This window comes from Cynocephalus volans, chromosome 9 (genome assembly GCF_027409185.1).
Source record: "Cynocephalus volans isolate mCynVol1 chromosome 9, mCynVol1.pri, whole genome shotgun sequence".
Taxonomy (NCBI): Eukaryota; Metazoa; Chordata; class Mammalia; order Dermoptera; family Cynocephalidae; genus Cynocephalus; species Cynocephalus volans.
In genome coordinates, this window is record NC_084468.1 from 26,775,438 (window position 1) to 26,798,851 (window position 23,414).

Below are 23,414 nucleotides of genomic sequence, written 5' to 3' on the forward strand. Positions count from 1 at the left end.
TTTGACCCATAGCACTCACAATGTCAAAAATCTCCTGTTTCAGGTTTAGAATTCTCATATACCACCATCAGTCTATGACAAATCCAGTATACTTGAGAGGTGCCACTGTCTCAAAGTCAATTTTCAAAAAAATCTTAGACTACACTGGCATATTAAATAAATATAACAGAACTTGATCATTGTATTGTACTCAGTACCCTTTCCTATGTATTATCTTGGCTTTTTTTGTAAAACCACATTTACAAAAATTTTATCTTTAATTGACTAGTCATTTCTGTTTATTCTCCTTGGCTGGCTTCTCATTCATCATTAGATCTTAAATAATCCAAATTTTTTTCTGTAGCCCTCTTTTTTTCCCTAGCTTCAGTCTCCTGCAGAACATTTTCAACCATTCCTATCAATGGCTTAGTGACTCATCATTGCATATCTACAACTCCTAGGGATTTTTAGGGAACTTTACAAATGATTCTAAAATTTATATGAAAGATCACAATACTAAGTATAATAAGGTCATGCATCAAAACTAATTATAAACCTATGGTAATTAAACCAGTAAAAAATTGGTACAGAGATAAATTGATCAGTGAAATAAAATATTGAGACTAGAAATAAACATATATAAAAAAGAACAAAAGAGTAAAGAAATACATAACTGGGAAAAGAAGACATTATTCAATAAATAATGAAGAAACAATTCATTATCCATATGAAAAAAAAACCAAAAAGAAATTGAATTATTTTTATCACATACCACACATAAATATCAATTATATATGGGTCAGTGATTTAAATATCAAAGAGAAAATATAATACTTTTAGAATAAATTATAGGATGAAAGTGAATTAATTATTACTATATGCATTGATATGAGCTCAGAAATATGTTTTTCAGTGAAAAAATTAGGTAGAAGCTTCCATGCTATGCAACTTCACTTTTGTAAAATTCTGTCCCTAGCAAAACTAAATAATATCTGCAAAATGATGTATTCCATCTTTCAGGAAAACAAACAAGATAAAATTAAGCAAAAATTTAAAAAGAATGATAAGCACAGTATTCAGGTGAAACATTTTTTCTGCAAGCTGAGGTGAACAATATGATATTTCAAGAGGTATACACATATTTAGATTCACTATTATTAGTAATTTTCTAGCTTTAAGTAAATTTTTATTTTATATGGATTTTTAATTTTACTGCATTCATAACATATGTATTTATTACATTATATTCTTAGGTCTGTATAATATATAACAAAATAAATGCATTTTCAAACAAACTAAAACTAGCAAACCTAAAGATCCCACTAATATTTAGAAATATGAAATTTGGTCCAGTCTCACTTATGAATGTAAATACAAAATTTCAAGATATAATAGCAAGTTGGTTTTGAAAAAATTCTCCACCATAATTATATTCATTTTTGTTTTAGTTCTATTACTACAAGGATTGATGAGTGTCTTGGAACCTATCCCTGTTGCATAGACATAATTACTCGAATATATCTTTGTCTGTCTACCTAATGCCTCAACTGCTGCCCAAATGAATTCAACAAAATCTCATAACTGCTTATACAAAATATATGATGATACAGCCTTGATAAGTTACTATTACAAGGAAATTTTCCTGTCATGAGGCAAACACTTATTTTAGATTAATAATCATTATTAAACTTAATGACTGATTTTTGAAAATGTGTCCTAAAAATGTTAGGAAAAGCAATAAGAGGAACTAATCTCAACTGTTGCCATTTTAGCATGTAATTGTTTATTCCAAATACCTGAGACATAGAACTATTTGATAAGAGGAAAAACAATATTCTTGGCATATATATGTAAGTATACACATACACACACATCTATATACATAGTTTTCCTTCAGTACCACGGGGAATTGGTTTAAAGAACACTTTAGATACCAAAATCCATGGATGCTGAAGTCTCATATAAAATGGCCTAATATTTGCATATAACTTACACACATCTTGATGTATACTTTAAATCATCTATTATTACTTAATATAATGTAGATGCTATGGAAACAGTTAAAATGTATTATTCTATTCATATTATTTTTTATTGTTCTGTTATTTTTGCTATTTTTTTGTTCTTTTAAAATATTTATATATATACAAAAATCTTTCTAGGTTTTATTTTTTAAATATTTCTAGGGTTTTTTAACAACAAAAAAGGGCAATTAAAAAAACATGTTTAGATGTGAGATTTGTTGCTTTCATAAGAAAGCTTTAGTTTCAGGTAACACTATATTCAACTCAAACTCTTAACAGCAACACTGGAAAGTCTAGAGAAGGTATGCTTAAAGGTGGATTTTAGTCCAAAGCATAACAATGTTATTACAGATCCAGTTTTTTCCCCCTTGCTAGATTTTATTTCCTGTATCAGCTTCATCCAGAGTCTGGCTCTCTTTATGTTCACAGAATGACTATAGCATGTTGAGATGACCACTACAAACCACATCAATCATAAGTAAAAAAACAAATTAGAGCCCTGGAACTCACCATCGATTCCATGCACATTCACAAATCAATGGCTGTTTTATGCAGAATGAAATTTGCAAATCAACTATTCCAATAAAAGTGCATCTTTGGATTTGTAATCAAGGTGACATTTCCTCAGAAAACCTGGATTATGTGAGTGTGCCATCCAGTGGATGGATGATTGATATATGAAATAAAATTCCAGGGCTTTTAATAATCAAAACAGGTGTTTGTTTAGTCAGGAACTAAAAGGGTCCAATACAAATTTCTAATAATAGGGCACAGTGAAACAAAAATAGGTAAATATCAATGGTTAAGCTGTATACCAGAAATAATTCACTAGATAACATAATTTGAAGATATTTATGAAAACAGCAACAAAAAATGTAATTTCACTGAAATAATATTAATAAAACATTCTAATGACATGTATCCAAAAAATATAAACAATTTTGGGGTTAAACAATTGAATAAAATGCAATGTATTGTGTTTCTGGTGTTTTTAAATGAAAAATCTATTACAAGGGAGTCATTTCTCCCAAGTACTACATGCTTTCAGTATGATATCAGTCAAAATACCCAAATATTTGTTAATTTTTAAATAAATTTTAAAGTTATCTAGATTTTAAAAAACAGAAAATTTAACTTCAGATTACAAAAGAAGGGCATGCTAGTCATTATTAGAGATATAATATAACCTTATTAAAATAACACATTCTAGTTTACCAAAATATTATGATAAAACAATAAGTGAATTAATTGAACAGAATTGGCAGTTCATTGTGGGGTATTTTTATATAAGCATTTCCTTGGGTGTCATATCAATGGTCAAAAAGTTTAGAATTTTGCATTTTGGAGCATTTCAAATTTAGAATTTTCAGATTTGGGATGTTCAGCCTGTATTATTCTATTGCTGTCTGTTTCTCCTTTTGGTTCTGTCAATATTCGCTATATATTAGGTGCTTCAATGTTGGGTGCATATATATTTACAATTGGTATATACTCTTGATTAATTCTCCCTTTATTATCTTATAATGACCTTTTTGTCTCTTGTGACAGTTATTGACTTATTGTTTATTTTGTCTGTAATAAGTATAACCACCCCTGCTCTCTTTAGGTTACCATTTCCATGAAATATATTTTTTCATCCCTTCACTTTCAGCTCATGTGTGTCCTTAAAGCTAAAGTGGATCTCTTGTAAACAGCATATAGTTGAACACGTATATTAATCTATACAGAAAATTGGTTTCTGATGGTATAGGATTTAGAAAAAGCAGTACTAAGAGGGAATTTTATAGTGGTAAATGCCTACATTAAGAAAAAAGAAAGATTTCAAATAGCCCAACTTTACTCCTCAATAATCTAGAAAAAAAGAAAAAAGAAAGAAACTAAGTCAAAATTTAGTAGAAGGAAGGAAATAATAAAGGTCAGAGCAGAGATAAATGAAGTAGAGATGACAAAAAAGATTAAAAATATCCATGAAGTTAAGAGGAGGTTTTTGTAAATATAAACAAAATTGGCAAACCTTTAGCTACACTAATTATTAAAAAAAGAGAAGACACAAATAAAATTGTAAGTGAAAGTGGAGACATTACAACTGATACAGCAGAAATACAAAAGATTGTAAGAAACTACTATGAACAATTATACACCAACAAATTGGATAACCTAAAAAAAGTGGGTAAATTTCTAGAAACGTACCACCTACCAAGACTGAGTCATAAAGAAACAGAAAATTTAAAACAATGAATAACAAGTAAGGAGATTGAATCAGTCATTAAAATCTCCTCAACAGAGAAAAATTCCAGGAACAATGCCTTCACTGGTGAATTCTACCAAACATTTAAAGAAGAATTAATGCCAATACTTCTCACACTCTTCCAAGAAATTAAAAAGGAGAGAACTTTTTCAAGATCATTTTACATGGCCAGTATTACCCTAATACCAAACCCAGACAAAAAGCCAGAAGATAGCAAGCATGGGTGAGGAAGTGGAGAAAAGAGAACACTTGTACAGTGTTGGTGGAAATGTAAGTTAGTATAACCATTATGAAAAATGGCATGAAGATTCCTCAAAATATTAAAAATTAAACTAGCATATGGGCAAATAATCTCACTGCTAGCTATGTATTCAAAGGAAATGAAATCAGTATTTTGAAGAGATATCTGCATCTCCTTCATAATAAACAAGGTATGAAAACTACTTGAGTGTTCATTGATGGAGAAATGGATAAAGAAACTGTGAAGTATGTGAGTGTGTATGTATGTGTATATATGGAATATTATTCAGCATTAAAAAAGAAAGAAATTCTGTTATTTGTCGCACATGGAAAATTTGGAGGACACTAAGCTAAATGAAATAAGCCAGGAACAGAAAGAAAAAAAAAAAAAAGTAAAGAAAATACTGCAAGATTTCACTTATACATGTAATCTAAAAAATTGGAACTCATCCAAGCAAAGAGCAGACTGGTAGTTGTCAGGGACTCAGATGGAGGAATTGAAGAGACATTGGTCAAAGAGTACAAAGTTCTGGTTATGAAAGATGAATAAGTTCTGGAAATCTAATACACAGCATGGTTACTATAGTTAATAATACTCTATTGTATATTAAAATTTGCTGTGACAATAGATCTTAAATATTTTCTCCACACATGCATAAAAAATGGCAACTATGTGAGGTGGTGGACATGTTAATTAGCTTGATTGTCGTAATCATTTCACATTGTATACATATAATAAAATGTCACATTTTACAACTTGACTACATACAATATTTATTTGTCAATTAAACTTCAATAAATCATCATGTCGGAGGGATACCTGTATTCCCACGTTTATTGCAGTGCTATTTACAATAGCCAAGAGTTGGAACCAGCTGAAATACCCATGATTGGATGAGTAGATAAGGAAAATGTGGTATATGTACACAATGGAATACTATTCTGCTATATAAAAGAATGAAAATCTGCCATTCACAGTAACATGGATGAACTTAGAGAAAATTATGTTAAGTGAAATAAGCCAGGCACAGAAAGAGAAATAGCATATCCTCATTTATATGTGGAAGCTAATAAAAATAAATAAATACACAAACAAATAAATGGCACAGAAAAAAGACACAACAGTCACCATAATTCCTTGAACTTGTTAAAAATAAGTGGACAGATATGTTGTTGGGGGTTGAAAAAGGGGAGAGGAACAGGGTAAGAGAAGAACCGGTAAAGGGCCACGGAAATCAGCCACATGGTATGTTGATAAATTAAAAAATAAATAAACTAAAAAAATAACTCAATAAAGCTGGAAAAACTTTAAAAATAAAAATTAAATTTTAAAAATGCTTAATATTTGTTTAGAAAGTACGCTCCTTTCTTTTCAGTGAAATCATTTTAGAGAAAATATAAGAAAAAGTAAGACATCCTTAAAAAATCTTTTTTTTCTCTAGTAAGCTATTATGAAAACTAATATTTCACTCTGCCATGTAATAGCCTCAGTAGCACTAGGAATAAATGAATGAAGCACAATAAATTGAATATCTGTCCTTATATAAAGCACAATAAACTATAGACTCAAAGGCTAAAAAGGAGATACTGAGCAGTGTTGTTGAAAATTTTAGTTTTGGGCCAGTTTAACCATATTTAAGAAATGGATTTTGCCAGTGCTATTATATTCTCTTAAACTGAAACTGGCTAAACATAAATAATTTCGGGCCACATATCATGTTTCTGGCATTAGCAGGCCTCCATTTGGAAAACAATGTTATAGGGTTCATGCAGACAGATGGATAAATGAATGTAAGCAAAATAACATCCTAAGTTTTCTTTTTCTTACTTGGTCATCTGCCAAATGGAACTACATTTCTGTAGAAAACTGGAAAATTTTCCTGGAACAAATTTAACTTTTCCAATGTCAATTTTCACTCTGAATTTTATCTTAACCAGCATATATCCCCATCATAGAATGACTATAATTAAGAACTCATTCAAAGAGAAAATTCGACCCAATTCTCTCAAGATATAAATTATTCCTTGGAAGAAAGTTACATCTATATTTAACTACTAAATTGTCTGTTATGTGCTGAATTGTACCCCCCCCCAAATTCATATATTAAAATCCTAACCTCCAGTTCCTTAGAATGTGACTGTACTTGGAGATGGAGTTTTTACACAGGTAATTAAGTTAAAAATGTTGTCATTAGGGTGGGCTCTAATCCTATGACTGGTATCATAAGAATGGGAGAATAAGACACAGACACACACAGAGGGAAGACCAAGGGAAGGCACAGGGAGGTGGCCACCTCCACGCCAAGGAGAGGGTCCTCAGAAGAAACGTAACTGCCAAAACCTTGGTCTTGGACTTCTAGCCTCCAGAACTATGACAAAATATATTTCTGTTGTTTAAACTACACAGTCTGCGGTACTTTGCTGTGGAAGCCCTAGAAAACTAACACATTTGTGCTAAAGTCAATTTGGCATTTTGAGCCTTACTGGCAACTGTTTTTAGCACAATTGGTCTAAGCATCTATATGTACTCCTAAATGACAAACTTCAAATGACTTGTGCCAACATATTCCAATAATACTGTTTATTTATCTGTATAAATAAACTAAGAATCCTATCTGAGCAAAGAGAAGATATTAATTGTTTGAAAGCTAAGAGATTATCTATTTAGTGAATTAAAAGTAGAGTGCTTGACACTGTGTTGTCAGAAACATTGTTCGATTTCTATACCTGATGCAAAAAAAAAAGTGTAATCTTCTGTAAAACAATAATAGTTCCCTTCATGGGACTGTTAGACTGTTATGAGAAGAAGAAAAAAAAAAAAAAAGGTAAATGTCCTGAGGGTTACTCATCATATAATCAATTATCGCTGATACTGAGTTGAGACAAAAGATAAAAAAAAAAAAAAAAAAAAAAAAACCTTCCTACTTACCTATCAAGCCTACTTAACCAATAAATGAAAGATATCAAGAGGGAAACATTATGATTAGATTTTCTTATAAAGAGAATTCACTGTACAACAGCATAGATGGACTAAAGGAGGTTGATACCAGAATATGAATGTATGATAACAATGACACTCATAATAAAAATTATAAAGGGAGGAAATATAATTACATCCAAGGAGCAATCAAGTGCATTGGCTTTTCAGACTGAGAGGCATAGGTTGGGAAATATCAGGTCCTATTGATTAGATAGTTGGAGGCTAGATTATGGAAGCTGAAGTAGAAGGATTTAGAAGTAATCTGGGAGAAAACATGAAGGCTCAAGAAGAAAGGAATAGCATGATGAAAGTAGTATTTAAACAAGATTTGTCTGACAATGCAGGCTATGCATTTCTTTTGTAATTTAGTTTTATGCTTGTAAATCAAGGATAATGAAATATGACTTATGTGGAAATTGGGAGGATTAATTACAGAAGCTAATGTTTGTAAAGAGCTTTAAGAAATGCTGAATTCAAAGTCTTATTGCATCAGAGTTCAGAGCCTTTGTATTCTTCCTCTGGTGAATTTCTATTTGCATTTTCTGAAGTTATTTTGGATTGAGGTCTAATAAAGGTAGTTTTTAAGAAGATTTTCTGAAAATGAGACACCTGAGGAGAGCAACTGGCAGGGTCAGACCACCTGTATAGGAAAGGCCAAATTCCCATGGTGCAAGGTAAAACAGGAAGAGTTTCTAGGAGAAATATATAGCCCCCAACTGTTTTCTCACTAGTCATTTATCTTGAGTTTTTCATTCTCAGATTCCAGAGTAAAAGTTCAAGTCACCCCATATGAAAATTAATAGTTAACCACAGAAGTAGTCTAAAACTGATTAAGAGGTTAAAATTTTCTATTAAATTTTTCAGATAAATTTGATTATAATTAAAATTATACATTGTTTTGGAATGATCAAATCTGATTTAAAAGAATATTTACAAATATGTGATATGCTGTTAACATATATAAGCTGTCTTCATTTAAAATTCTTTGTATACAAAATACTGTTGCATGAGGACCTAGAAATTACTACTTATTCTTCCACGAATTTTTTTGTTTCACTGTCATATATCATGTTTACTAAAATAATGTCTTCTGGGACTGCCGAAATTTTAAATTTTTGCTCTGCTACAAATAAAGTCAAATTATTCATTCATGACATGATGAAGATGGTAAAAAATACTTTATTCAAGTGTGGGGAGGGTACAGCAATAAGTGTAGGTACCCTTGCCAGGGGTCTCTTACAGTGCAGGAGAGAGATTGGGATCAACTGCAAATATGGAATGGAAAAGTGGGAATTTATAGGGACAAGATGGGGGTCAATGGTTGGAAAACTATTAAGAGCAAGCATTAGGGGTAAGGGGTTTTGGCTAAACTCACCTAACAGGATTCTTGCTGAAGGCAATACAGGGTAATCAGACATCACCTGGGGGATGGTGGAAGATGAGGAACCTGATCCGATATCAAGGGTAAGATTAAGAATGACTAAACTGACTAAGCAGGATTCTTGCTAAAATTGGACAAGGCAGAAATAAACAGGAAAGTCCAAAAGTCAGGACCTAGTTGAAAAAGATTTCAGGGGAACCTGAGCAGAGTTTGATCAAGGAAAGAACTACTGTCACCTCTTAGTCGCTGTTATAATAATATTACTGATAATGCGATCTGTTTATTCAACAAATATTTATTGAAATAGGGTATTTGACACTATTCTGAGCATGTCTGTTTGTGAGTGGGACTAAAATGGAGGTTTTTTTCCAAAACTTTTCTTTATACAGATCTGTATTTTTTACATGTCTGTTACATTTATGAAAAAAAGCATTAAATATTATTTTATAAAACTAAATTAAATACCATCATAGTTGCCCTCAAGCCATTTTTCTTGACAATCTTGCCTTCTTTTCTCATCTCCAACTCTGTCAACTAAATCATGTATTCATTTTCTTAACACATTTTGCCTTTTCATCATTAATATGTCGTGAAAATTCACCATTTGCCTTCTATCCCTACTTGCACTATTGTAATCAAGGCCCTAAATTATATGGCCCTAAACTATACCAAATGGCTTGCTGATAGAGCTGCCAAATTTACTTTTTTCCTTTATCTCGCGTTCAGTTCAGTCTGTATCACTGTGCTGTTTGCTAAATATAAAGAAGAGTGGCATAGTTGTGTGGAACTTTTGTTCCAAGTTTCATTGCTGTAACTTACTATTTTCATGACCTTGATAGTGTCACTTATAACTCTAGGTCTCATTGTCATCAGCTTGAAAAGATGGATATAGCTGTATTCCCTCTTAACTATAAACATTTTTGAAGCTGATCCTTTTAAATATCTAGAATGGATTTATCAAATTTATCATTCCTCGTGCTCTGCTGACTAATATGTCACAGCTTCTCTCCTTCCCCACTATTTATCTTTGTGTGCTTTGCTCTAATAAGAAGCTTAACTTACCGCAAAAGCTCCTTCCCACACCGTCCTTCCTATATTTCCCTAATTAAACCTATTTTATTAACATAAAGGTCCAACAGAATACTTGATTTTTCCTTACAGTCTTCTACAGTCTTCTTCTCTTCTTCATTTTAACTCCAGTGACAACTATAATAAAAGTACAATAAATTTTGTCTTTTAATTGCCTTATGTGAGTTATTAAGGACAGAGAATGTGGTTTTAGTTTGTGCTTTTAATAATTTGTAGTCCAATATTGGGCATGCAGTGGAATATCATCTATAATTATGGATTGTGGGAAAGGATAGCAATTGAAAATTAATTGTTTTGTGCTCTTGGCAGAATGCTCAGCATTAGAAAATAAGAACTATTCATTTTCTTTTTTTATTCTGAGACAGTCAGAGCTTTGTCTCCTGGAGGGTTGGGTTTCTAGCCTTTGATTCTGCCACCCTACTAAGTTCTGGTCCACAGGAATAAGAAAATTATATTGTGGATTAATGGGTGACTGGCACTGTTCTAGGGCCTCCTGGGAAAGGTTCAGAGATATCTGTGAAAGGCCCATTGTTTTTGTCATTGTCATATAGAGCACATTTAGTTTTATTTTTCTGCTTTCCTAGTAATTATAAATTGCTTCATTTCTACTTATAATAAATTTTTTTGGATACCATAAAGATCACCTGCAAAACAGAAAACAAAAAACCACTGTGTTGGCATATGTGTTGGATTTAAACATAAATCAAAACAATGAGAAATACCAGAATAAACAAAAAAGACTTTTTTCTTCTCCTTTGATATCCCACCATATTGTCATGTCTCAGTTACCTACCTCAGATGTTAGAAAATGCAAGTCAAAATGGTTTAATACAATAAGTGCATTTATAAGCTCACAATTCACCCCTAAACTTAAAGGTATATCCATTTAAGGTTCTTCATTCAGCAACTTGAAATGATCACGAATCAAGGATCTTCTTATATTGCAGATCTCATTCAGGATAACTTGGTCTTGATTATCAAGCATCTCCCTCATGGTTGATTATAAGATTGATTCCTAGCTCCAAGCATCACCCACTTGCCCCCAGTGATCTTAGAAACCACAAGCCAGAATGTCACATCTTTCTGATCTTTTTTAAATGCAAGATTTTTTGCCCAAACCTCCTTTCAGAATTAAACATATGGTCAAAATTGTACTATATTTCCATTCAAAACTACTGAGAATCATCTGATGTCTTTAATTAATTTGATTCACTGTATGGGGCAAGAAAGGGAAACAGCTTCCCCTAAAGCCCCGGACTACTTATTGTTACTTAAAAACAGGTGAAGTTCTCCACCGAGGAAAAATGTGAGGAGGTTATGAGTGAGCTGGATATTGTGTATCTAGAAACCACACGATATTTGCCACTAGCATATTCCTAAACTCTTTATCAAAATTTTTGAGAGCTGGAAGCAAAGAGTAGGATTTATATCTGCATAATTGCTTAATAGAAAAAGAACTGGGCTGGAATAGAAGCAATGGGTTTTGCTTCTCATTCTACTGTAATTCCTATCTGTGATATTATTGCATCTTAGTTGGTGTCAGTTTCCTCATGTATTAATTAATATTTGTATTAATTAATTAATATGTATTAATTAATTAAGGTGTTGAGGAGAGGGGATTTATTAAATCACAGTTTTCTGGTTTGGATGTTTGTATGGGGGGGTGAGACTATTCATCAGGATAGGAAATATCATAGGAAAGATATATTTTAGGAGATAACTGAATACATGAAGACCTATTGGACGTAGGCAGTTAGAATATTGACTGGTGTATGGCCCAGCAGAGATGTCCAAGAAAAAAGGATATTTGGAAGTCACTGACAAAATATGTAATATTTGAAGTCACAGGGCAGGGTTGAGTAATTTTTCTGGACAAGTTGACTATAGAGGCCCTACTAACACCAACATGGAGGCATGGTAACAGTTAATGAAGATATAATTTTTTTTCAGTCAAAAATATTTCATGTAGAAACTATTTTGGTATTTTTAACTGTGTTTTATTCATTTTTATTTTACTCATCTCTTGACAAGTGAACACAACTGATATTTTGAGAAATGTTTTTCTTTAATGAGTGAGAGAAAGATGTTTTTGAAAAAAATTATGTCAGTAATTTTTATTATTTTTTATTGTGGTAAAAAACATATAACATTAAATATACCATTTTAACTCTTTGTATGTATATGGCTCAGTAATGTTACCTATATTTACATTTTTCTGTAACATATGTCCAGAACTTTTTCATCTTTCAGTGCTGAAACTCTATACCCATTCCTCATTCATTCTCACTGAACACTTTAACCAGCCCTTGGTGAGCCCCTCTCTATATTCTGTTTCTATTATTTTGCATGTCAACAATTTTACCTATCACATTTCTTAAATGATTTTTACTGTAATTCATATTTTGTTGCTTTTTATTTCTGATCTCTGCATGCCTCATTTTTATTTCTCAGTTGCAAAATGTAATAAAGTCAGTATGCAGTTAGGTAATTTCATCCTCACTGAAATAAGTTATCTGTAAAATGTGTAAAACTTGGAAAAATGAATGGCGATAAAGTCGAATCAACTAGTGTATAATGATTATTACAACCCAAATAATAAAATTATGAATACCTCCATGATTCTAAGGAAATTCTGAAGATGCCTGCCACTAAATTTTGTGGGCATTAAAGAATTAGTTATGAGCTAATTGTTTCATGTTTTAATTTTGAGCTTTTCTGTTATCACCCTTTTATGATTTTGGAGATATGACATTTTGTTAAAGAAAATTTTTTGCTTCTTGTCAGTGACTATCAAAACAAACGTATCAATGCATAAAGATAGTAGGAGGTTAATATTTACTAATTCATTCATCCATCTCTCCAGCCATTCTTTCAAAAATTTTATTACAACTTTGTAAATATTAAGGAGACACATACGTATTATTTTTTCTTTTCTAAAGAACTTACCTAACATAAACTCCACACAACAAAAGCTTGTAGAATGAAAGAATAAATAAAAGTAATAATTAAAAATAAATTAATTTTTTATTTAATTTTAATTAATATTTTTTTTACTATGGCTAGAAGGTAATGTAACAAGTTCTATAATAAATGTCTAAATATATGGCTATGAAAACACTGAATGGTTATAAGGAGCTTCACAGGAACACATGATCACTAAAAGATCAAAAAATAACTCATAAAAGTATATGTATAGGATTTAAAGATATGAATAAGAGTAAATGTAATGAATTAATAACTGAATATAGTTAATATGTGATCTAGTGACTTGTAAAAGAGTCTTTACTCATTGTATCCTTTCTTTTTTAAATGTCTGTCTGCTTCAATTTCACAGGTCTCGCACTTCAAGGAAGGATCATGGCTTAGTCAACAAATTCACTTGGAGAAAGAAATGCAGCAAATATGTTAGTTTCCTTGCACACACAAAAGGTTCAATAAATGCTTCTGACAATGCCAATTAGCTCTGGCTAGAGCATGGTGTTGATAACACCATAAGTATAATTCCTGTACCAGACAGGAAAAAAAAAGAAATGCTTCTGACATTTAAAATACTTTCTTAAGCATAGAAATACGTACATGTGAAATAGCATTAAAAGAAAGTAAGTATTTGGTAAATGTTACTACTGGAGGAAGAAAAAACTCTTACTCACCTCATGAATATATAAATTCTTCTCACTGCAGATATTACACAGATTTTTAGATACCTGGGTACTTTACATGAGACTTTTTTTTTCTTTTCCCTGCTTTTACAAATCTGTGTTTATATGCATTTGTGTCATGAATATCTTGTTTAAGATATCAAGTCACCAAAGTATGCTTTAATATCATTAAGTAGATTAGACTCAATGATGAAAGCTCTTTTTAATAAAATTAATGTGGTTCTTTCACATGTTAATTGTATTAAACAAAATCCTCTCTTGGGATAGAGTCATTAAATTTGTTCTCTCAACCCGTAAAATAGAGCCATTTATTAAACATTCGATGTGATCAATATAAATGTCCAATTAAAGCAATTCAGACCTAAATATTTTTCCTGCTCAAAGGCTATTTTGTTCATTTGATCTATCAAGACTGTTTTAATAAGAAGGGAAACATATTTTTTTCTTTCTACATATTGCAAACAGAAGCAAAAACAAGACCCACGATAATTTCCGAAAAGTATTTATACTATTTTTGTGAGAATCACAAATATGGGTATAATTGAATGTCTAAAGTCTAAGACATTAAATATTATTGAATGAAGATATAAAAAGACACAAACATCTGCAATAGAGGCAGGTAGAATAAAAGGTTGGAGTGTCTTCTTGTGGATCAGAGAAGTAGGCTTTGGAATTTCACCTTTTTGGGGGGTGAGGATGGGGAGGACATGGTAATTGAGGGCAATCCAATCGCAGGTTGAACTCATTGTAAGCATTACCACCAAATAAATCTTTACAAAGCATGGCTATAAAAATACGTCCCTTGTCCAAATAAAATAAATATTTATTTGGTCCCCATTAACCTCAGAATTGAGTAAAGAGCATTTTGAAAACACAGAAAGGAATCTCAGGCAGGAAGATCTTCCAAGAAAGAGAGCCAGTATGAAAAAACTTTGAATGAATGATGAACTTTATAAACAGCCCTTGTATCAACTGCTTCAAAACTCAATTTTTAATTTTTTTGTTGTATTCTATTTTCCATTCATTTTAAAAGGATGTTTTGAATAGACAAAATTTGCATTGGCATTTTTCTTCAGCAGTTTAAATACACCATTCCATTGTCTTCTGGAGTGCGTTTTATAAGGTGAAAAAGTACATAATTATCTTTATTTTTTTCCTTCTATATAATGTATCATTCCCCCACCTTCTCCTGGTTACTTGCATGATTCTTCTCATCACTGCTTTTTTGGTGATTTGATTATAATGTGCTTTGTGCAGTTATCATGAAAAAATTTTTTTTTAAATCATTATTTTTTCAAATATTTTTTCTCTCCAATTCTCTTATAATTTTTAAACTTGTGTTATTCACATACTAGAAAGTTTGATATTTTCCCATATGTCTTTTTATCTTTCCCGGTCCCTTTTCCTCTCTGTTCTTCAGTTTAGATAGTTTGTATTGCTATTTTCTCAAATTCACTGAATTTTGTTACCAAATGTGGGGAAAATAGGATAATTTAGTCAGGCTTCCTCCGCTCAGGTCTGGCTGAGGGTCTAGCAGCACATTTCTTGTAAACAAGTTGTGTGTGGGTGGAGTTAGTGCACATGTGCACCCAAGTATCTTTCTAGTTACTTGCTATTGTGTGTTCTTCAGTTTGTGAAGCAGAGCTGGCCAGCAGAGCTCCCATCTAAAAATAGAGCATGTTTACTCTGCTGGCAGCTGCTCAGTTTTTCTTTGGACTTTGCCAGTAGCAGTTGAGTTTCTGAGTTTCCCTTTGTACTGCCTAGCTCTTAGATGTATGTGTGCTGCATAAAGACTATTCCTTCTTCAGTGGAGGCTCCAAGGACCTTTTGGCTGGTTACCTAGCTAATAGACCTGCGTGTGAAGGGTTTGTGAAGGGGCTCAAGGGATCTGTGAGCTCCAGACCCCTGCTCTAGCTCTACACCAACTGTGTAATCTACTCTTTAGCACAGTTGATATTTTTTATTGCAGATATCTTCTTTTTCACTCTGGAAATTGTATTTGATTTTTAATATAGCTTTTATCTCTCTCTTCATTATGTTCATAATATCTTTTTATTGACTTGAAAATCTTCACAATTGGCATTTTTAAAAATCTTTGTCTGATTATTCCTTCATTTTTGTCATTTCTAAATATTTCTATTGGCTGATTTTTCTTTTGGTTACAGGTCATATATGTTTGCTTCTTTGTCATGATTAGTAGTATTTGATTGGATGCTAGACATGGCAAGTATTTTGTTTTGAATGTTTAGAATTTGTTTAAAGAGTGTTGAGTTATTAAAAAAAAAAGACAGCTAATTCATGATTGATCTTTTAAAGCTATGTTTTCATGGGTGTGGCTTTATTGGTGCAATTGGTGGTTCCTAAATATTTTTCATTCCTGTCAATCAGAAATAAAATGTCTCTTAATCTTGTGTCTTCTCCTCAGTAGTTGTTATTTCCCTTGTACGTGTATTTTTCTGAGGCTTATGGAGTCTCACCTTACATGTGCACATCCAGATATTCAAGAAAATAAAAAGAACAGCTCAGATTTCTGAAGTTTCTCATTTTGTTTTGTTTTTAATAGATTCCTTCTCCCTAAAGTTCTACTCCACAAATTCTCAAACTTAGATTTTTCTCTGCTCAGTTCCGGAAGGTCATGTCATGTTTTAATTCCCCTCCCAATACTAGGATCTAGTAAATTCCTCTAAGTAAAAAGCCTGGACAATTGTGGGGTTTCACTTCATTTGCTTCCTCTCTTTCAGGAATAAAATTTTTGCAGCTAGTTGTTCAAATTCTGAAAACAGCTGTTTCATGTGGTTCTTCCAGTTTCCTAGTTGTTCATAATGGCAGGACTAGCTGACAGAACTTATTTAGTCATGATCAGAAACAGAAATTTAGATTTTATGAGTAGAAGTAAATCAAACAGTTTGCACAATGTATAGCTTTATATAACTGCGTTTGTTGGACAATTTGGAAGGGAAGTTTTATTGTTATTACTTTGGCGGGAATAATAATATGAGCCCCCATATGTTGTATTATGTAGCAGTAAATTATTAGTATAAAAGATACTAGTATAACCAAACCTTTTAAGTGTTGTCATGCAGACCAGGCAATACAATTACATGAAGGAATAGATGAGACAGCTATGTTTGTAAAAATGGTGAAGAAATTGGTAGAAAATGGGACTCCCCAGTCCTATTAAATAACAAGAGCCAGAAAAGCAATACAAAGAATAATATCATCAACATAGGACCCATGTCATCTAAAAAATAAACTAATACATTTATTCAAAAAGAAATCACTTTGAATATCCATTTCAATTGCAGCATATATAGACAAATACATAAAGTGGGAGAATTAGCATAATAATGAGACACTAGTAAGGGGAGAGCCTTTGGTTTAATTTTCAGAAAGCAATGAAAAAAAAAGTACAAGAAAAAAGAAGAAACAGGAACAGGAAAAGAAAATGAAGGGCATAAAAGGAGAAGATTGTCCCCATTGGCACATAAAATTGTAACCCTTTCAGTAAGTGTATTGGTTTGCTAGAATGCCATAACAAAGTACTGAATGGCTTAATCAAGATAAATTTATTTTCTTACAGTTCTGAAGGCTAGAAAGCTAAAATAAATGTTTTGGTAGGGTGGGTTTCTTTTGAGCCCTTTGTCCTTGGATTGTAAATGGTTGTCTTCTCCCTTTGTCTTCATAGGGTCTTCCTTCTGTAAATGTGTGTCCTAATCACCTCTTCATAAGGGCACCAGTCATATTGGAGTAGGGCTCACCATAATGACCTTATTTTAACTTAATTATCTATTGAAAGTCCCTATCTCCAAATACATTCGCAATCTGAGGTTAGGACTTCAATGTATGCAACTAGAGGGGATGCAATTCTGCCCGTAACAGTAGGTAATAAACTTGTGAGTATAAAGTCTTTATATGGTCAATGTTTCTGTAGCTTCTCCAGTGCCAACCAAGAGGACTTTCCCATGGAAGTATTGGATGATTATAATTTTATGTATTTCTTATAATTTTTTAAAAAATTCATAGCTCTATAAAGATATGCCTTTAATTATTTTACTGAATACCTAGCCTACTAAAATAATTTATTTTTCTGAAAAAATAGATGAAAGTGGAAAGTAGTTTCCACTTATTTTTCTGAAAAAATAGATGAAAGTGGAAAGTTACTCAGTAACTTATTTTTAACAAATGAATGATTATGGCTTATAAAATAATACTATTTCAATTCCAAGATTTATTGCAAATTTCTCATGCTTTAAGATAGGTTTATAAGCAGCTCAGTTTAAGGTTTATAGGTCAGTTTGTGACAGACAAGGTTGAGAGGAAAATAAGTTGCAGTGGAAATTAGCTGAATTATCTATTCAAAACTATCCAAAATGTTTATGATGGTTTTGTACTTCATGGTTCCTTTATATATATTAACAGATTAATCAATAAATTTCTTAATGCACATGTTCAAAATAATAACTTCAAATTATCTTAGACCAACTTAGAGGATAAAATAGGAATTAGCCTTAATTTTTTAAATATTCATATATTTATTCCTACATAATTTTAAGTGATTAATAGCCTGCTGAAATATTTCTGTGACCGTGATTAAAATACTTTGAAGGACACACTTCCAAATTAATAAATCTTAAAATGCTGTATACTGCATTAAAATGAGGTGATATAGGTTTGCCATTCTTAGGGTACCTGCTAAAGTGAAGATTGTAACTTAATCTAATTTTTATTTTAGACATTTTCAGATAAGAACACAGAATCAGAACAGCTGACTTGCATATTTAATATCCTGCTAGTAATCAGTGAAAAAGTCAGACATTCTAAACCAAAGTTAGTATTCTCTCTTCCATTTGGTTCCAGAAAATATTTAACTCATAAAGATGGTATCTTTTTTTACCAAATATTTTTACTCATTATTCTTAATAGGAAGATAATTTCCAGTTTAACTTTGGCCTAATATTCAAGTATTCAAGGCTGTTCCATATATGTCATCTCTTTCTTATTTCTTATTATTTTTTTTTTGTAATCACAAGCACATATCCTACTTATATCTATTTTTATTTTTATTTCACAAACACATACAATATATAATGGAAGAGACAGATACTATTTTTTTCCACATTTTCAAGATGAGGAAGGTTTATAACTTTGAAGGTTACATACTTGCCCAAGATAGGTAGCAGTTAGTAAAATTAGCATTTGAATCCAGGCAGCCTGCCTCTAGAAATAATCTTAACTACTATACCATGCAGGTACAAACTGTCAATCAGTCAATCAGAGCACGCTTTGAGTACACAGACACATCTGACTATGCTCCCATGTGGAAAAGAAAGATGAATAACAAACTGGGTAAAAAATGCCCTCAAAATATTCCTACAAGTGTGTATTGATCATTCAAGGACAATTGGAGGCATACTGCAGTGTCCTTCAAAAGATAAGTTCAAGCCTTCTTTTACTTCTTAAAAGTTGTATTGAATTATATCAGTAAAAATATGTTCTCTTCCATTACTTTTTTCTGTTCTTCTCCAAGGACTACAAATATTTGAACCTGGCATTTACTTTGCCTATCTCTCTATATACCACTTTCTCTATAGTTGTTAATTTTATATATTTACTTTTTTCTCTAGAGACCTTTTTTGCATATTTATTGTTTCGGCATAAGGTTAGGCTTTTAAATGCGCTTTAATATTTATTTCCCTTACCAACTATCATATATCTTATTTATTAACAGGAAAGTAAAGTATTTCAAAAATTTAAATCTCACAAGTCTCATTTCTGGGCAATTAAAATATAATAAAAAAATATTGAACACATAACAGCTTAGTAGAAGATATACTTTAACTTATTTATGTTTTGGAAAGTTAATGCATGCTATTCTATATAATGTTTACAAATTTTGGCTTTCATTTTATATGATGACATTTTAAAGTCTTTTCTTTTTCTTATATAACAGAGTTAAATAGGGGGGCATTTGAGGGGTGTTATTCAAGGTAAATACTTCTTCGTTTATTTTATTAATTTTACAACATATTTAGAATGATAAATTCTAGATACTTTTTCTTAGTTAATATTATTCAAATTTACAGAAGCTTTTCTGATATCTAGCTTTTTATCACTATTTTTACATAAGCATTTATTTTATTGTTTCTAATTAATCAGTCTTTCTAAATTTTTCATCATTTGTGTTGCCTATTACTTCACCCAATTTGTCACAATCCTCTGGTATTTCTGATGGGTGTATTTTATTCCAAGTGAGAGTGTTTTAGGAAAAAATAATAGGATGGTGTAAAATGAGTTTAAGGTTCTGCCATACAATTTTGTTGATTATTCCTGTTATTCTGTAAGTGTGTAAAAAAATTTTTCACTAACTTACCACTCAAAATAAATTTCAACACTTATTTCAATTTGAATTTCAGAACCACTGATATCATTTAAATAATTAATACTGATAATATTGGAATTTCAAAAAAATTCAAAAAGTTTTACCAACACATCTTAATATAAAATGAGTGCAATTAAGCACACAATTATGGGCAGAGGGCTTAAAGTTATCATATGTTGAGCTTATGGAAGAAAAATTAATGTGGTCATGTATGGGGAAAAAATGACAGAATTGGTAAGTTCCATAAGAAATATATATAAACATATATAAGATCTCAAGATTAGAAGTCTCCATGGCCTTATTCAAAACACTCCACTAATTCTGTCTCTGCTGGAATATTGTTTTCAGTGGAAATCTCATTACCTCTCCTTACAAGTTTTTTGTGACCACCTTCCAAAAAAATGTTTCATGGGGCAGTACTATCAAATGACAATGAATTAGATTCAGGGCTACACAGAGCAATCAGGCAAGAAAAGAAATAAAGCACATTCAGATTGGAAAGATGAAGTCAAATTGTTCCTGTTTGAGGATGATGTGATCCTATATCTGGAAAAGCCTAAAGAGCGTGAAAAACTCTTAGAGCTGATAAACGATGCCAGTAAAGTTGAAGGCTATGAAAATCTACACACACAAGTCAGTAGCATTTTTATACTCCAGCAACAAACTAGCAAAAAAAGAAATCAAGAAAGCTAGCCCACTTACAATAGACAAAAAAAATAAAATTCATAAGAATCAATTTAACCAAGGAGGTGAAAGATTGCTACAACGAGAACTACAAATCACTATTGAAAGAAACTAAAGAGGACACACACAAAAAAATGGAAAGACATTCCATGCTCTTAGATTGGAAAAATTAACATTGTGAAAATGTCCAAACTACCCAAAGTGGTCTACAGATTCAATGCATCCCCATCAAAATACGTTCTTCACAGAAATAGAAAAAAACAATCCTAACAACCTATGGAACAATAAAACGTCCTGAATAACCAAAGCAATCATAAGAAAGAATAAAATGTCAGAGGCATAACACTACCTGACTTCAAATTATAGAATCTCAGACCAACAGAATAGAATAGAGAACACAGAAATCAGCTGACAACAATCTTCAACAAAGTCACCAAGAACATACATTGGGGAAAAGACTCCCTCATCAATAAATGGTTCTGGGAAAACTGGACATCCATATGCAGAAAAATGAGACTAGACCTGTATCTCTTGCGTATTCCAAATCAATTCAAAATGGATTAAAGACTTAAATGTAAGAATAGAAACTATAAAACTCTTAAAAGAAAACATAGGGGAAACTCTACAGGAAGTAGGACCAGGCAAAGACTGTATGAATATGAGCCCAAAAGCACAGGCAACAAAAGGAAAAATAAACAAATGGGATTATATCCAACTAAAAAGCTTCTACACAGAAAAAAAAAAAATTAACAGAGGGAAAAGACAAGCTACAGGGTGGGAGAAAATACTTGCAAACTCTGCATCTGACAAAGGATTAATGTTCATAATATACAAGGAACTCAAAAAACTTAACAGTAAAAATACAAATAACCTGACTAAAAAATAGACAAAGGAGCTGAGTAGACATTTCTCAAAGGAAGACATACAAATGGCCAACTGACTCATGAAAAAATGTTCAACGTCACTCAGCATCAGGGAACGCAAATCAAAACCACATTGAGACATCATCTCACACCAGTTAGACTGGCTGTTATCAAAAAGACAGAGAATAACAAATACTGGAGAGGATGTGGAGAAAGCAGGATTCTCCTTCACTGTTGATGGGACTGTAAATTGATGCAGCCATTATGGAAAACTGTATGGAGCTTCCTCAAACAACTACACATGTAACTGCCATATTATTCAGCAATCCCACTGCTGGATATATATACCCAAAGAAATGGGAATGATCATGTCAAAGGGATATGATGCACCACCATGTTTATTGCAGCTCTATTTACAATAGCCAAGAATTGTAACCAACCTAAATGTCCATTGTTAAATAACCAGATAAAGGAAATGTGTTATATATACACAATGGAATACTACTCTGCCATAAAAAAGAATGGAATACTGCCATTCACAGCAGCATGGATGAACTTAGAGATAATCATGTTAAGTGAAATAAGCCAGACACAGAAAGAGAAATGCTATATGTCCTCACTCGTAAGTAAGAGCTAAAATATACACAAACAAATTAAAAAAGAAAGATACAACTATCACAATAATACATTGATCTTTCAAAAGAAGACAACAGAACTGACGTTACCAGAGGTGGGAAAGGAGGAGAGGGAAGAAGAGGGGTGTTTTGCAAGAAATTGGTAAAGGGCCACAAAAAATGATTACATTGTGTAATGTTGAATGAATATCCTGATTTGAGCATCACAAATTGCACTTGGGTATTGACATTCAACTCTGTACTCCACAGATATGTACAATCAACTGTTACAATAAAAAATAAATAAAATAAAATAGTGAAACTGTAAGCAAACAAGCAAACAAAAAAAGATTCAGGGCTACAAATACTATCAGTAACCAAAGCTTGAAAAGCTGACTTTTACCTCTCATGATCAGTCATTAGTTAGCAAATATGTCTGAAAACATAGAAATTTTCAATGAAATTTTCCACCTGCACATTCGTGTTGTGTTTTTCTTACCAGTCCCTGCTTTATTTCTCCTAAAACAGTGATTTTAAATCATATATAAGTAGTCTTCATTTGAAAATATCTTCTTTCGTCTCAATTAATTATTTTCCAAAATGAAATCCAGACCATTTTAGGTAAGAACATTTCACCACAATCTCATATGTCTCAGGATGACAAGTCACACACAAAATTTGATACGATCATGTACAAAAATCAACTGTTAGGGGAAAGACTTATTCAAAAGTCTTTTTTACCAACCACATGACAGCAGACTCTTAAAAAAATCTTAAAGACTCTTTTTATTATTAAATTTTCCAAATTAGTCTAACAAAATTACTTTTCCCTTGAAGTACATTATCGCTGTTCAATTATGGTTTTCAGTTATTTATGACAAAAGCTGAAGGAATCTGACCTACCCTAACTTTTTTATTATTTTATTTTTTGAAATACATGAACTACATTGACAAGGAAAATATGTGGGAACAAGTTCACTAGTGAATTTATTTAGCTAACTAATTTCTGAGAATCAATAGTTCTAAGACTTACTGTTTTTCTTTTCTCACGATGTGGTCATTGTACATGTAAATTGCCTAAAAATGTGATTCTGCCTGAAAAAATGATAATGCTAAAATTTTAAAAAGTTTTTTTTTTCTGGGTGTGAAATTATGACCTTGGAATGCCCTTAATGGATATTAAGTATCTATTTCATTGAACATAAATGCATAGGAGTGCATTTCTTTGAGGATTACCCTGTACATGAACTAAAAATAAAGTTTATGTTTTCAGA